The sequence below is a fragment of the Drosophila eugracilis genome, unplaced genomic scaffold (assembly GCF_018153835.1).
Source record: "Drosophila eugracilis isolate 14026-0451.02 unplaced genomic scaffold, ASM1815383v1 contig_533, whole genome shotgun sequence".
Lineage (NCBI taxonomy): Eukaryota > Metazoa > Arthropoda > Insecta > Diptera > Drosophilidae > Drosophila > Drosophila eugracilis.
The window spans coordinates 82,158-100,354 of NW_024573409.1; the positions used below are offsets into that span (position 1 = coordinate 82,158).

At 38.8% G+C, this 18,197-nt stretch overlaps 1 pseudogene; it reads left to right on the plus strand.

Moving 5' to 3' along the window:
* The first annotated feature begins 361 nt into the window (after nucleotides 1-361).
* On the plus strand, nucleotides 362-1,660 carry LOC108114846 (annotated as a pseudogene).
* The last annotated feature ends 16,537 nt before the right edge of the window (nucleotides 1,661-18,197 follow it).

Consider the following 18,197-nt stretch of genomic DNA (forward strand, 5'->3'; position numbering starts at 1 on the left):
ACTTTACAAAATTGGCTTTAATTGGCTCTTCATTAAAAGTGAATTAGTCCTGAGGCTTATTATGAAGGTTGCGTGCAAGGTTGAGCATACGAACTCGTTGTGTTTTTTATAAAAACCTCCAGGTTAAAGGTCAAATCCTAAATTGAAATGCAGGCCATTCAATAGTATTATTGAAAACTCGGAACCCATTTTCCATTTGAGATCGCGCACTGCAGCCGCTTTCACTCCCGATTACAACAGCTTGCACTATGAAGTTTCCAAGAGGAGCAGCGACAAAGGCTAACGGAGCGTTTCTCCCTGGCCACGGATATCATAAGATGGATGAATTTATACATATTGGATCAAGGAAAGGAATAATCCAATGATTCATGCCGGGACTGTGGCTGCTGCTGGAATCTCTCAGGGCAAGAGCACAACAAGAGCCGAACAGCTGGAGCATCAATTGATGGAATGTTGTTCTGTTTAAAAGAAGCGGCCAATTTTTGGAACCAGGCTCTCATTTGGCGCAAGCTGGTGGCCTCCGTTATCACCGTATTTACTCTTAATATTATATTATCAGCTTACCATGGCCTTACAGATTCAATTGGGAAAATTTGATACCCCGTTAAAATTCGATTACTTTGAAGTGCCCATCTTTCTAATGCTCGGACTAAACGGAGGATTACTTGGTATCGCCTGGAACTCACTAAACACAAAAATCAATAAGTTCCGATAGTTCTTGAAGCTGTTTTATTGACCTTGATAGCTGTTACTATAGCTTGCCTGATGATCTACTTTATCAACGATTGTCGTCCACTGGGTTACAATCCATCCAACAATTCTGTACAGCTGTTCTGCGAGGACAACGAATATAATGCTGTGGCTGCCCTATGGCATCAGTCCAATCTCTGTTCCGCGATCCTCTAGAATCGCATAAAATTCTGCCTAGCTCTGTTTACTGGCTTCTATTATGTGTTATCCTGTGCCAACTTTGACCGTAATGCCTTCTTGGGCCGCTTGAGAACGTCTACTCTACTTCAAGGAGGGCATCTACGATACCCAGATCCAAGTGAATCATTTGCCCATGCTGACTTGGGACCCTTTGCGTAATACAAAGGTCTGGCAGCTCGCGAGCTTCTGAGTAGTCCAGTATTCTGCATCAAGCTTCGCGCTAGCGCTCATTGCATCTATAACGTGCTGAAGAAGTGCGATCATAACGGCTTTCCTGTGATGCGACATTCTTACGTTCCCAACTAATATTTTTTTTTTTTTTAGTTTTGCTAAAATCTCTATATGTAGGGGACAAATGTTTTTGGCTGTCAGAAACATCGATTCAAACATTTAGAAACGTCTATCCATTTTATCCACCAATTAAGAGTGTTTGCAATCAAGTACACTGTGTCTGGACTTGACCATGTTTTTGAATCCATCGCCCGTCCGAGTCCATCCACACAATTTGGAGCCTATAATTTTTCAGATTTTCCGCGCTTTAGGGCTGCTACACCTGTTGGTTATCAACAATGAAAATCGCATCGCCCGCATTTTATCGCGAATGCAGCTTTCAAACATCTATCGAATGTCAAACGTATATGTAATTATAAATGATAATTATAAGTCAAGTGTATGGGTCTTTTCAGAAAATAAACGTTAGCTATAGCAATATTTCATCATTTTATCGCAATTTTCGAAGACAGGCCTTCCGGAGCGTGGCGCATCTTCGACCACCTCTACACCAGAACGAAAACGTTGATACTATCGTTGTGCGGTGGAAATGGAAACTGTATCGGGTCCATAAACTGCACAAATTTTATTGGCGGTTTGATGTGCATTTTTGCCTTTATCGTAGTAGAACTGTAAAATATGCCGTATTTTCTCTTTATTTTGGTCCATGATTGCGACGCTATAACTCACGAACGACTTAAAAGAAAAGACAATCAATCAAACACGTGAGAGCTTTCCAAAAAGGTATGGTATGACCTGATGCGACAAGTAAAACAAGAACTACGCGCTTTCAGCGCCAGCTTGCGAAAATACCGCAAGACTTTTTTGACAACCTAATACTATAACAACCCTAGGAAAATATAGTGGCCGATGCTTTATCTAGAATTCCAAGAAAAACAATGAAATATAATATATTCAATACTCTTATCCAGGGATGATCAACGCTCGGATAATAAGGACTTGCTCGCCCATTAGCTTTAAGCGCGTTTTGCAATATTACACTAACAATTGTTCAATTTCCGTTTTCTACCGCATCCCGTCAACAAACTCAATATATGTATTTTGTTCTTGTTTCTTCCTAGAACATATTCGAACACTTGCACTGAAATTCCTTATACCTTATAACAATATTGTCACTAATTATGTGCACGCTTTGTTGTATTTGTGTTAGTAAATGGTCTGCCGTAAGACGATTTTGAGCACCCCTGCTCTTATCTAACTAGTAAAAAATATTTAAGCCCAACAGTCATAAATATAATGCTTACAAAAGAAACAATAATGGGAGAAAATAAAAAAATATATCCAGAACATTTTAGATCTATTAAAATTAGGTTTACACAGAAAAAGTACAGGATTTAACAAACGAAAAAGACTACACACATTTTACACAATTGTAAAATACTCATTTTGCTAGTTGAAAAAGCATATTTATTAAATGTGACGTCACTGTTCATGTGATGCCTTATAACATAGATTTCTTCATAAATAGCGAAATAATGTTCCGATTTGAAAACTCTTTGGTAAATCGATAGATATATATATTATATTATATATTATATTGTAATTTAGTATACGTGAAATATAAAGAAAATCCCTTACAAGGGCTGAAGACAGTGACGTCAGCAGTGGCAACAACCCCACTCGCAAATTTAAAATGCAAAAAAAACGTGGTACAAGTCAAATTTAACTATTTTAATTATTAAAGCAAGTAAGTTAAATAAAAGTCTTTAGAAAGACTTAATCTGTTACTACTAATAAAGATATCTACTTTCTTTAAAATTGATACCTAGAATCGAGAGCAGCAACTAGCAGCAGCTATGAAGAGCAGAGGCAGCAACCACGCGCCAACTTATAAACGAAACAAATATACTTTAATTTTTAATCAAAAGCAACAAATTTAATGAATAATTATATAATTTATATTGAAGAGCAAAATATATATATATCTAAGCACCATAATTTATAATTCATCATTAAATATAAATATTAAAAATTCGGAAATTCACTTTTCAAATTTTACTATTACTTGCGGAGAGTTAGTCAAAGACTGACTGTAATAGAAAATTTTACATCACTGCTAAGTGTTTAGCACCAAAAGTATTCGCATGAATTTACTCTCTTCTTGTTAAGTCCATGTAGCGGTTTCTGGCTCTTTCACTGTGTATCACTTCCTACCATTCGTCTGCGCGTCATTTTTGAAAAAGGCATTAGAGAAAAATAAGTTAAGATCAACTATTTATTTTTAATATTTTTTATTTACCTTAAAGAAAATAAATAGGAGAAAATAAATAGGACTAATTAAGAAAATAAAAGAAGGAACAAAATCAAAAATTTTAAATTAAATAGATCGTGGAGTAAATGCTCGTTTTTTTTTAAAGATGACAGAGCTTATTCGTTTCTTTTCTAGCTTTAGAGCCAATGTTGAGCAACTTGCTTACTAAATTAAGCAGCGGAAGTTGATTTCTGCACCTGATTCTGACGTAACCGTAGTCAACATGCCACTGGTCATAGCGGCAGTTTGTGCAAGAACAATCATTGAAATCGTTATAAGGATGTTCGGTATCTGAAAATAATGGTGAGAGGTGAAGCTATATACAATATTTTTTTAATTCTCGTTTGTACAAGGAAGCGTTTTAGACTAAACAAATTATATACATATATTCCTAATAAAATTAGTAGCTGACGCCAACAAGCAGCATTAAAAGTCTTTCTGTATAAACTTTGGGATGTTGTAAAATTGGGATTAACCGTTAGATTGCAGAAATCATCATTAAATATTTAAAAAAAAAAGTCTGTCATAAAAGTATTTACATTATTCATTTACTGAATCTACAGGACCAAAATGTATTTACTCAGAAACTGGGCGTTGCCTGTTGATAACCAATAGCAGTTCTCGAGTGAGCTTCCACCCCTAAGCTCCTCCTACCTTATTTACAGTTAACGCGCTTATTACGCTTATATATAATAACTACACTTTGATTTAAGCCGTGAAATGAATCAATAATAATAATCTATTAAAATATATGTCTTCGTTCATTTCATACAAAAATGGAATTAATTTATTATAATAAGAATGCTATGGGATTTTAAAATTCTTTCAAAATTTACATTTTACATTTTACATTAGGCATCGTAGGACACTTTTTTATTTAATTATTCAGTTATTTAATTTAAATGACTGAAATTTAAATTATAATTTACATACATACAGTTTTGGTTCTTAACACAGTAAACTGAAAATTGGGTTTATAAGCAAACATATTTACTATATGACGATCCTAGAACTTTGGCACCAGTGAGCCACCCTTATTGCTACCCTGATCTTTGCAATCTCGGGATAGGATGCCATAGAATTACTCATTATTCGTAGAGTAGGAGATCAGGATCAATATACAGTCTGCTCATAATTTATTCGTATACCCATGAGTTGCAAGTTTATTGCGTAATATCTCGAGAAATACGTAACGGAAATTAAAATGTAATATCTCAAATGAAAGATGCGCATTTCGAGAATATATTTTAAACATAAAATTAACAACAAAAACATAATTTAACTTAAACTAACATAACTAACATAAAACAAAAATTATTCGTACACTTCTCATTCTTGACTTCTATTTCTAAATCCAACGGTAATCCGCGCTTCTTTTCTGAACTTTGCTTCAGAGCAAACTTCGGTGTACTATTCTAAAAGTTTTTTGTTAGTTTCGCTGTTTTTTTGCTGTAATTGGACGAAATGGGTCGGGGTCAAGATTTATCCTTAAATTTTCGAAAAACTATAATAAAATTATATTTAGCGTACCGCAATTAACCCGAAATTGGTAGAAATATTGTCAAGTCACCTTCCACAATTCTTTACAAAATTTTAGGTTATAAGACCTCACATGGGCAGTGATGTCACTATCCGTTACTCAACATGTTTTCTCCGACAATAGGTGGCGCTTGAAAAATTTCCAATAGCAAAATTAATATTTTAAAATTGTGTAAAACAGTAACGGATATCTTATAGTCGCGGCACTCGACTATAGCGTTTCCTCTTGTTTTTTAAATAAAAAAGTGTTTTAAGCAAAACATACTAATTAAATTATTATTGTAATTAGATTATTCCGTTACGCTTACAAATACATCACTGTTGAATTCAAGTTGTCCAAGTAAAAAAACATTTTAAGGGCAGATAAGCCTGTAAGAGCACACTATGAACATTAAATTAAATTTTGATTACTACTCCTGGAAATGAGATTAAATAAAAAATATATTGGTTTACTCTTGCTGACTACAGCTACTTCTCCTATATACTCATAGAACATAGAATTTTTTCTCGCATCATGCAAAACATACAAAACTGATAGTTTACATAAAAATCGGTTTTACAAAGTTAACAAGCTGGTTCTGAAAACGTGTACTTTATGAATGAATTCCTTAGAAGTTACTTACACCGCATATCCTAGGCAACAATATTCTTTTTGATTCTACTATCTATGTATGTGCATATCTTGGATTTGTTAATACGGTTAGTAATATAAATACATATAAAAAAGGGTCTAACATAAACTGGAATTTTAAACAATCTGTTTAAAATACGTAATTGAATTGAAGAATTGAAGATTATTAGCTTTTCAACTGTGGTTGATTGGTTGATTGGAAGCACTACTAACAACTGTTATTCCTTTATATGCAAATATTTATATACATATACATATACCCATATTACATATTTATTCGTCGTTGACCCAATTTGAGCAAATTTATTCCCAAATTTTAGTTGTAGTGAGCACCAATTTACGGTTCAAATTTAAGGCCGAAAAAAGTGATGTTTAAGTGTATCACCTGTTGTTCAAATAAAATCGCCTGAAATTATTATTCGCGAATATATATTCGTTGCCCTAAGATATTTTACCCGGACAGCGCTGCCAGTTCTTTCGGACTCTATTTCGCCTTTTCGTTCAAGCGCTGGCGTTGTGGTTGTTTTATCGCTGCATTTTCGGTATTCTCGCTGAGCGTATGATCTTCTACAATTCTACAATACATATATTTTTTACGAAATCTTCGAAAATTTTCGACGAATACAATATATAGTAGACATTTATGTACATTCAGCATAAACCACTCGTTATACCCATTACCGGTAGATTAAAAGGAACGTATGTTAAGACTAAGCAAGCTGATTCTTGAGGTCGGTTTGCAAGTTTATTTCAGCCCCTGCCACACCCAAGAAGCAGAAAGCCGAAGCAAAATACCCGAAAGCCGTAAACAAAAAAAATTTTTTTTTTGCTCTACTCTGCACTTGCTCTCAATTTTCGGCTACGGCACGCATAGCACAAAATATTGTTTTCTGCTATTGCTATGGCTATAACTTTGAACTTTTCGTACCTCGGAGCAGAGCAGAGCAGACAATTTTCGGTTTTCTGCTACGGCTCCGCTCCCACACTCGACAAAAGTGAGAGCGGTAGCAATAGCAGAGAAATATGTCTATGCATCTCGTTGCTACAGAGTAATAAGTGCACGCCCTGTGATTAATTCCAACATTGTATTTTTTCCCCAGATTTCAACGGTTTTAGTTTTTTTGCGATTTGTGGGGGCTTAAGAGGGCGTGGCAGCAACTTGCGTTGCATAGGGACTTTAAGAATGTGCATGCCAAATTCCAACTTTGTATCTCTATAGTCTCTGAGATCTAAGCGTTCATATGGACATGGCTTAGTAGACTCGGATATTGATCCTGATCAATAATATTATATATATTCTGTATAGGGTCGGCTTCCTTCTACGTGTTACATACTTTTTAACGAATAAAATAAAATAAAACGACTATATATATATAAACAAGAAGAAACGCTATAGTCGAGTGCCGCAACTATAAGATACCCTTTACTGTTTTACCCAATTTTAAAGTATTAATTTTGCTAGTGGAAATTCACAAGGCGCCACCTATTGTCAGAGGAAGCATGTTGAGTAATTGATACTGACGTCACAAGCCATGTGAGGCCTTAGAATTTAAATTTCTTCATAAATAGCGAAATAATATCAAAATATCTGAATATATATGAATATTTTGTATATATATTGTATATATTATATATATGAATAAATGAATATATATCTGAGTGCCGCGACTATAAGATACCCGTTACTGTTTTACACAATTTTAAAATATTAATTTTGCTAGTGGAAATTTTCCAAGCGCCACCTATTGTCGGAGAAAAAATGTTGAGTAACGGATAGTGACGTCACTGCCCATGTGAGGTCTTATAACCTAAATTTCTTCATAAATAGCGAAATAATTTTCCGATTTGAAAAATCTTTGTTAAATCGATAGATATTAACAGAAATAAGTTATACAAGGTAATACGAAGGCATTCATAATATTATTATCGACGCCACAGTCTTCGGCGGTTTGTGGACGTTAAAGTGGGCGTGGCCGGATAAAAACTCGTGCGAAGTTGCAGTGGCAACCCTAAAATACGTATACGTACGTACGTCTTAAGCCTAACTTTCTAGCTCCTTTAGTTCTGTAGATTTTTGCATTTTCGGTTTTTTAGGTTTTGTGGGCGTTAGGATCGTTGTGGCTAGATGGAAAAAAACCATTCACATTTGGGGCATCATAAAAATCTACGTGCTTAATCCGAACTTTCTATTATTTATAGTTTCCGAGATATCAGGTTTTCTTGAAAACGCAAAAACCGTCTTTTGAGCTTGGTGGGCGTATAGGTGGGTGTGGCCAGATAACAGTACCACTGAAAGATGCACTGGTATCCAAAGTTAATACATACTGAATTTCAACTTTCTAGTTCTAAAAGTTCCCGAGATTTGAGCAAATTTGGTTTTTCGCGATTTGTGGGCGTTAGAGTGGGCGTGGCAGGATGCTGAAATAAACTTGCGCCGCCCCGGTACCTCAGGAATCTTTATGCTTAATGCTTGGAAACGCTTCCTTCTATCTGTTACATACTTATCAACGAATCTAGTATACTCTTTTACCCTACATTTAACGATTTAGTATCGTGTCCAGCCGGAGACGCTTTAGGCAGTGTCAGAGCATTCCAAGTTACTGCTGCAAATTATCCCAAGGCCCTGGCTAGCCTAAATTGGGTGTCCCAGCCATCAGCTCCAGCTTTAAGAATTCTCATAGAAACAGTTAGAGTCCTGTATGCTTCTCTGCTGTCTATTGGGGATGATAATAATGAGAAAAGTCGATGCAGGAACTAAGAAAAAGTGGGAGAATCTTGTAGGATTTGGGAGTCGGCTCTTGACAGGTGATACCAGCATATGTTCAGCCAAGCTTTACATTTGTTTTGTTGGTCGCTGCCACGAACAACCGTGCCCTACGTCTGGCTTGCACCTCAACAAAACATCAAATAGGGAACTGTGTTGTTTTCGCAGCCCTAAACGTATAACAGAGGTCGATTTTTGTCATTGCAAGGGTCACACGGTTAAAAAATCCGAGTCGAACAGGTACACACCCCACATATTGTTGCAACGATACTTTGCTAATACAAATCTCTCGTTGGCACCTTCTTCTCACCGCTCGATCATGCATGAGACTCCATCTGTTAGCTACTCCTAACAGTAAGTCTACTGCTTGTCCCATTGTGCTAGAAGATGGGAGCGAACAGCTGATCGCTCTCTCATTTTGAGACGATGCGTGGGAGCACGAGAGCGCAAGCGAAGAAGAGGCCAAGGCAGTCGGTTTCGGTAAACGAGAGAACACACACTTCGCTGATCTATCGCTATTTACGCATTTTATATATATACTTATGAATATTAAATTACATCAATATCAACCCGTTCGCATATTAAAATTGAATTTGTGAATTTACAAGTTTTGTTTGCATTGCCTGGGAACCCCTCCTACAATGACTCTTGCTAATCTGTATACAAGGAGACACAACTTAACATGGTATCCCATGAGGGGACCCGCAAACGCAAACATAACTAAAATTCCGTGTGAATAGGCGCCGTTAGATCGCGGCTGTGTTAAGTTTGCAAGCCGGTTCTGCAAGCCACGAAAAAAGATGACGGCGACGTTGTTTATCTTCGCTTCTCTCGGGCGGTGTTCTTGTACATAACGGAAGCGCAGCTGCGCCAAGTGCACAAATCTGCAAATTCTGCAAATCAAGGAAAAGAAGGACGACGTTTATTTGAAGAAACGGCTGGAACAAGTGGAGATACTGTGAACCTGAACGTATTTTCTGATTCCACCTATGCGAAGGTTTTCCAGTCAGAGTTCGAGAAGCGGTAGATTGATGCATATTACGCTTTCGCTGAGGATTTGGACAAGCTTGGACCAGAGGCACGTGCGCTTCCGCCACCAGTGTCTCACAAAGCTCAAAAGACGTTTTTCTCATTTTCTAGGGAAACCGATATCTCGCTAACTATAAATAATAGAAATAGTTTGGATTAAGCATGCAGGTTTTTATGATTTTTATGAAAAACACAAAATGAGAAAATCATGGGAACTACACTGCTGGTCTCAGGTTAGACGCACCAACTTTTATTTTGAATAAAATAATATATTTATAATAATGCTTATTATAATTGTCCAAAAAGCTTTTTTTATCAGAGTTCAAATCTTGTTCGAAAAATATGTGCTCACAGCTGGTTGATTTGCGAAAAAATAACTGTACATTCGAAGATATCAGAAATTTCTAATCAATTTTCAATCACGCGTGTTGTCGGTTGGACATTGAAATAGACGCACTTTAGATTTCTTTGTCTTGTGTAAACAAGTGCAGTTTTTTGTATTGAAAAAATATAAAAAATAAACAAATAAATTGTTTCGGAGCTATTTCAAAAGTAAAAATGGGAAAAGCTGTTGTTATGAGCTTATTAGAACGACAAAAAGTAGACTTTTTTCATAGTGTATGTCTTCGTTTGACATTGTATAACATATTTTTGTCAATATCTATCGATTTACCAAAGATTTTGGAAATCGGAGAATTATTTGGCTATTTATGGAAAAATTGATGTTATAAGGCCTTACATGGGCAGTGACGTCATTATCAGTTACCTAACATGCTTTCTTCCCTTTGGGAATTTTCACTAGCAAAATGCCACCAGCGTTTGGGGGCGCCGACTCGGCTGGCTCTCCAGCGCGTGTGTCGATTGGGCAGGTTACTATGATGCCTTCACGAGCCTTTTCCACAACAACAGCAGCGTTCAGAAATTGCACTTTCTCAAGGAATCGTTGCCAGCAAATCGTGACATCCGCCCGATTCAGCTCACGGAAGGGAACTATTCAGTGGCCTGGGGAACGATGTTCAAGAGGTAAAGCAATCCTAGCCTCGTTCTCGTTACCCATGCTGCAAATGGACAACAGAGAGCTAAAACGCTCGATGCTAAGCAATGTTTGCCTGGCTGCATTCCGCCGCGTCCAAGCCTTGGATGGGGAATCGCAGGACTGATTGGCGCATTACATAGCTTAAAGGTTACCAAAGGAGGCACAACGCTTGGGAGCATCATCAAGAAGGCGGGGCTAACGTTCCATCCTACAGGGAGTTAAAAGGGAGTTTTTAAGCAATCGGCTGGTAATAATAGATGCGATTGAGAACCGCAGCTCAGCGAACGACTCCAGTGCTGATCCAGGATCAACGGACCCGAGCAAACGAGTGCGAGTGCACAGTGGACAGAAGCACTCTGGACATCCTAGTGGTGCCTGTTACCACTGTGGCGGCGGTCATATTTTGCGTCGTTGCACAACCTTCTTGGCCCAAGACTGCTACCAGTGGAAGGATACAGCAAGCAGGGCTAAATTATGTATCAACAAATAAGGGCTGTTAAGTATGTGTGCAGCGCCATCGCATACTGTTGTATATGCTCATAGCGAATCACCAAGCCACATCCCGACGCACTAGCACCCGAGCATCTATTTTTTGGAATGACGGGCGGGCGTCGGTGCAAATACTGCACATTTTGAAATAAATAGTTTTGTTAGCCTTGATTTTTCAGTTGAGGTTGCGTCGGAATATGTTCTCAATTCTGTTACTTCCTGCCTTCCCAGTCGTAGTTTCGTACCACAGCTTAGAGTCATATACGAGGGCTCCCAACGGCGGATCCACACTTCCCTCGATCGAAGCGAGTTGATCTCATCTTGGGATTGGATATGTTAACACATCATTTTGCCAGACACCAGGGTCGGGCTTCCCGGCGAGCCCGTATCCTATCGGGACCGGCAGAAGGAACGAGGAAAGCAAACCAGGTACGCTGTCACCGAGTACTCTTGGATACCGAGACACCGTTCCTTAACGTCGGAGCGGGACCTCTGGTGCGAGTCTTTCTTCCAGAAGACTGACGTTCGTCGATCGGATGGCCGTTACGTGGTACGGCTGCCTTTAAAACTTACGTCGATCCACCTATGGTTCAAGGAAGATCGCATACTTCTGCAAACAGGCATGTAGGCTCTAACCTTTGGGTCGGCGTCTGCACCCTTCACGGCTATAGGGGTCATTCGCGAAGGATGAGCAGCATTCATATCCAAAGGCGAAAGAAGTGTTGATTAGGGAGACAACATTCTTTCCGGAGGTCATACGTTAGAGGAGGCACAGGATATGGAGTTGCGAAAATGGTCTAGCAACGAGTCCAGTATTTTGATCTCGATTCCTGCAGAGCATCAGTGCAGCCGCAGTCCGTTGGGACACTACAGATCCCATGAAGGCGTTAGGGATTTATTGGCTCCCGGACAAGGACTGCTTCAAATTTCAGATTGATTTTGAGATTCTAGCTATTTTCAGCAAACGGGCGATTCTGTCGACCATAGCTAGGCTGTTCGATCCGCTGGGTCTCATCGCGTCGGTCATCATCTCAGGAAAGCTCATTTTAAAGGAGGTGACCACAGCCAAGAAGATACATGCGGATGGCGACATAAACATTAATCTCCTGGAGTCATAGTATCAGTACAGCTTCACGTATTTTGTGACGGTTCATCTACGTCCTATGCGTCTGCGGATTATCTGATGCTCGAGCACATTGACGGATCGTGCTATAGTTCACTACTGTCCACCAATCGAGGGTTTCCCCTACGAAACCTTTAACTATACCGAGAACAGAGCTGAATGGCGCAGTGCTGGTCATTAAGTTGGTGAAATGGTTTACTTCGGCTAAGTGGCTAAGCGATCTACCCATCCAAACTTTCTATTGGACGGATGCCACCATTCTCTTACACTGGTTGAATGGGGACGTCAATAGATGGAAGACTTTCGTTGCCAACAGGGTCGCTTTCATTTTGGACCATTCGTCGCCCGCACATTGGAGACATGTAGGTATGACCGAGAATGCCGCAGACTATGCGACAAGGGTCTTTCTCCAAGTGAGTTGAAGGATTTTGACTTGTGGTGGCAAAGCCCGGAGTGGTTTGCGTGCAGCACAGGTGGCCCTGCACAGATTCACCGGTAGGAAAGGGATGGTGCTGCACCTCTACAGTGACAACGGGACTATCTTTGTGAGGGCGGATAATGTAAGCTTATGTGAAGATGGTTGTCAATCGTCGTCTTAAACAGGTTGCAGAAATCCAGCCACTCGGCATAGCCACCGCTGAATGTTGGCATCGGCAACGGGGGCAATGAGGTAGTAGGAGTTGGTGAAATACCAGCACCTCTGGTACCATCCAAAAATGTAGAGTGCGCAGCAACGGTATTGAAGCGCTTCGCAACTTCCACCTGGATGTCGACGTTCACGTCCATGGCTAGATGAGAATTTTCAATACAAATCACGATTTCACTATGATTTAGCTCCTCCAATTCCCCTTGAAGCGTGGCGAATTGATCATGCAGACCCTTCTCCATTGACTCCAGGGTCATAGTGGTTGCGTCTTCGGTCCGCATTGCAGCCTTGACCTGGTGATGCAGGACCTCCATTTCTTGACAGGCAACCTCTGCTCGTGCCTGCATCATCCTCTCCCTGCGTGCAGCAGCGGATCCAGTGGCATTAGCTCCAGACTACATTATGTTTTTAAGTGCACTGATATTACAACAAAAACAATAAGTTTCCGTGCCCATTTTAATTTGATAACAATAATCAAAGCCGAGTGCGATCACTTCGGGGCACTAAAATGTTGAGCAACTATGTTTTTTAAATAGCTGTAGAATAAGAAGGTCAATTTCCAAATTTAATCTGAATTCAAATCAAAACAAAATTAACTCCGCAACTAAACCACGCCGAATGCAAGAAGTACCAGCTTAACAACAAAAGCTTCGAGCTACAGCAGTTCTACCAAAAGCGCATGCGCTTCAAAATAACAGTAAAGCGCATGCAAAACTGAGATAATTAAAACAAACTAGAAACTGCTGAAATTAGGATTCTTATCAGAGACCGCAAATATAAGGGGCTGATGGTACACAGATAGGTTTATGTCAATTTTCCAATATAGTTAGTGATGAAGACTATCCAAATACCTTACCACCATTCCACCTTCACCCTTCAGTAACTCTGTCAAAGATCTGTCAAAAAATATTTCAACTCTCAATGACACCAATCGTGTTTTTATATCGCTCCCCCCCGAAACTAAAAACACACCGAAAATAGCCGAATTCTATTTACTTGCGCTCAATTACTAAGTATTCTAATTACTAATAATAAGGGATAATACAGTTTATTACAAATAAAGGCAACGTGTAAGAGGGTAAACTCTGTAACTAAATGTCATAATGACCAAGACCATGAAGTGCCCAATGCCTGTCTCCCGACCCCTTCAACATAACCATCAAACTGCTTATTACAACAACGACCAGCACAATACCTTCGCTTTAAACGGTGACTTCAACACTAACGACGTCAACAACCACTACAACAATCACATCAACTGCAGATTCTTTTCGTCAACTCTTACTGACAAGTTAGCCCCTACCCGACCCAGAACATAAATCAACAAAAAATTTTAACGGATAATTAATACAAATAGAAATCCATCGATATGTGCACAATAAAATGATAATTAAGTCTCCGAGCAACTAAAAAAAACAAATGCATAAAAAGATATCAAGAAGAGTGGACACACTGTGTCAGACATTGCTCAGTAATCAATTTTCTATTCTTAGAGATCCAAAAGATAAGGCCACTACCAATTTTTGTACGTCAGGCAAACTGTGCTAAATTGGTAAAAAAAAAATAACTGATCTAAGTGGAGCAATCAAGTTCTATGTAAGTCCAAGTATAAATGGACAATACCAAAACAGTATCGATGGTAGACAAGAGCATCAGGTGGCAATATCAGAGACGGCCGTAAAACGGGAATTGGTTCCGAAATAGCGCTGGTTCCTAGAGCAGTGGAGAAAATAGTGGGCTCAAGATAAAATTGCAAGAAGGGCGATAAGAGGGCAAGTCAGAGCGATCTGAATAATAAGAGGAGGTAGACGTGACCATCGGCAAATTTTCCAAGATACTGAAGCGCCATAAACCAATTCTGGAAGTCTGTGAGGAAAGGAGAAACTCAAGAGATCGGCAGTATGGCCACCCACATCGGGATAGCGCCAAGTTTTTTATTTTTAAGTTTATTATTAAAAATATAGTAGAACCCCTATAAGATATACCCAAAACATATAATCTACCTGATATAACCCTCTAATTTATTTATTTAATTTATTTATTTATTTCTGAAATTATTTATGCATATATATTTTTGTATTCGTCCCTGTGGTACTCAGGTTAGGAAATAAGGTAATGGTATAAGTACATTGTGAATTAAAGTGGAAAAAAATGATAAGTGAGTAGGTTTTTCTTAACGGGGTGATGTGACGAGTGGCAGACCCATTGCCCAGTGCCAGGGAGTTGCCCAAAAAAAGTTCCAGCAGCTCAAGGACGGGAGGGTGTATTCAGCGGTCCCCAAACAACAGGACCGTAGCTTGCAAGGTACAGCGGATGTGGTCCTGGTAAAAGTTGATGCTGGATGCAACGTACAAGTGATCCGTCCAAGGAAGAAGAAGGTGAGAGCTACGGGAGAAAGAAAAGAAACAGAAAGGATTAGGAATACGAAGGTACATAATAAGGTAATAATAAGGGTAGAGAAGATATGTCAGATGGCATAAGAAGAAGACAGACAGTTAATAGGAAAATTAGAAGGAGATTAGAGTTTTTGTTGAACCATCATGGCATCAGTATAGCCAACCACCGCCGGTGTTGAGGTCAGGAGTAACACCCACAAACCGCGGAAAACTGTGGCATCTATTATATTATTATGAATGCCTTCGTTTGACTTTGTATAACTTATTTCTGTTAATATCTATCGATTTACCAAAGACATTGCAAGACAAAATTACTAATTGTTTTTTTTTTACTCGTAAAGTAAAAGGGTAACCTAGATTCGTTGAAAAGTATGTAACAGGTAGAAGGAAGCGTTTCTGACCCTATAAAGTATATATATTCTTTTTCAGGATGAATAGCGAAGACGAATGAGCCATGTCCGTCTGTCTGTCCGTCTGTCTGTATGAACGCTGTATCATCTATAAGAGATACAAAATTGAGATTAACCATGAAGATTCTTAAGGTCCCTACGCAGCGCAAGTTTATTACAGCATCCTGCCACGCCCACTCTAACGCCCACAAATCGCAAAAAACTAAATTAGCTGAAATCTCAGGAACTATTGGAGCTAGAAAGTTGAAATTCAGAAAGTATAATCTTTAGATGCCAGCGCATCTTAAAGTGGTACTACTATCCGACCACACCCACCTATACGCCCACAAGGCTCAAAAGACGGTTTTCGGATTTTCTAGAAAAGCTGATATCTCGGTAACTATAAGAGATAGAAAGTTCGGATTAAGCCTGTAGGTTTTTAATGATGGTCCCAATGCGAATTGTTGTTTTTTTCGATCAAGCCACGCCCACAAAATGCGAAAACCCAAAAATGCAAAAATCCGGCCACGCCCACTCTAACGCCCACAAACCTTGACCTTGACCTTGTATAACTTATTGATTTTTTTTTCGATCAAGCCACCAACCCGAAAACCCATAAATGCAAAAATCTCGAAAACTGTAAGAGCTACAAAATTTTGCTTAGGAACACTTATTTAAGAGGAACCTCTGCAACTTGCCACGAAGTTGCATCCGGCCACGCCCACTCTAACGCCCACAAACCGCGGAAAACTGTGGCATCTATTATATTATTATGAATGCCTTCGTTTGACCTTGTATAACTTATTTCTGTTAATATCTATCGATTTAACAAAGACATTGCAAGACAAAATTACTAATTGTTTTTTTTTACTCGTAAAGTAAAAGGGTATACTAGATTTGTTGAAAAGTATGTAACAGGTAGAAGAAAGCGTTTCCGACCCTATAAAGTATATATATTCTTGATCAGGATGAATAGCGAAGACGAATGAGCCATGTCCGTCTGTCTGTCCGTCTGTCCGTCTGTCTGTATGAACGCTGTATCATCTATAAGAGATACAAAATTGAGATTAACCATGAAGATTCTTAAGGTCCCTACGCAGCGCAAGTTTATTACAGCATCCTGCCACGCCCACTCTAACGCCCACAAATCGCAAATAACTAAAATAGCTGAAATCTCAGGAACTATTGGAGCTAGAAAGTTGAAATTCAGAATGTATTATCTTTAGATGCCAGCGCATCTTATAGTGGTACTACTATCCGACCACACCCACCCATACGCCCACAAGGCTCAACAGACTGTTTTCGGATTTTCTAGAAAAGCTGATATCTCGGTGACTATAAGAGAAAGAAAGTACGGATTAAGCATGTAGGTTTTTATGATGCTCCCAATCCGAATTGTTTTTTTTTTCGATCAAGCCACGCCCACAAAATGCGAAAACCCAAAAATGCAAAAATCTCGAAAACTGTAAGAGCTACAACATTTGGCTTAGGAACCCTTATTTAAGAGAGGCCTCTCCAACTTGCCACGAAGTTGCATCCGGCCACGCCCACTCTAACGCATCTATTATATTATTATGAATGCCATCGTTTGACCTTGTATAACTTATTTCTGTTAATATCTATCGATTTACCAAAGATTTATCAAATCGGAACATTATTTCGCTATTTATAAAGAAATTAAGGGTATAAGGCCTCACGTGGGCAGTAATGTCACTTTAAGCATACTCAACATACTTCCTCTGACAATAGGTGGCGCCTTGTGAATTTCCACTAGCAAAATAATATTTTAAAATTTTGTAAAACAGTAACGGGTATCTTATAGTCGCGGCACTCGACTATAGCGTTTCCTCTTGTTTTATGATTATTTTGGTATTAAATTTTATGGCATGAGAGGTTTCATTTCAAATGTCAAGTGCAAGTAACCAGTTCAAAGTTTTAAAAATTTTTGTGAATGTGTGGAATAAATTTTCAAGTTTGGCTGAGTTTTTGTAAGATATAAAAGCGTGTACATTGCAAGACAAAATTACTAATTGTTTTTTTTTTACTCGTAGAGTAAAAGGGTATACTAGATTCGTTGAAAAGTATGTAACAGGTAGAACTAAGCGTTTCTGACCCTATAAAGTATATATATTCTTGATCAGGATGAATAGCGAAGACGAATGAGCCATGTCCGTCTGTCTGTCCGTCTGTCTGTATGAACGCTGTATCATCTATAAGAGATACAAAATTGCGCTACGCAGCGCAAGTTTATTACAGCATCCTGCCACGCCCACCCTAACGCCCACAAATCGCAAATAACTAAAATAGCTGAAATCTCAGGAACTATTGGAGCTAGAAAGTTGAAATTCAGAATGTATAATCTTTAGATGCCAGCGCATCTTATAGTGGTACTACTATCCGACCACACCCACCCATAATCCCACAAGGCTCAACAGACTGTTTTTGGATTTTCTAGAAAAGCTGATATCTCGGTGACTATAAGAGAAAGAAAGTACGGATTAAGCATGTAGGTTTTTATGATGCTCCCAATGCGAATTGTTTTTTTTTCGATCAAGCCACGCCCACAAAATGCGAAAACCCAAAAATGCAAAAATCCGGCCACGCCCACTCTAACGCCCACAAACCTTGACCTTGACCTTGTATAACTTATTGATTTTTTTTTCGATCAAGCCACGCCCACAAA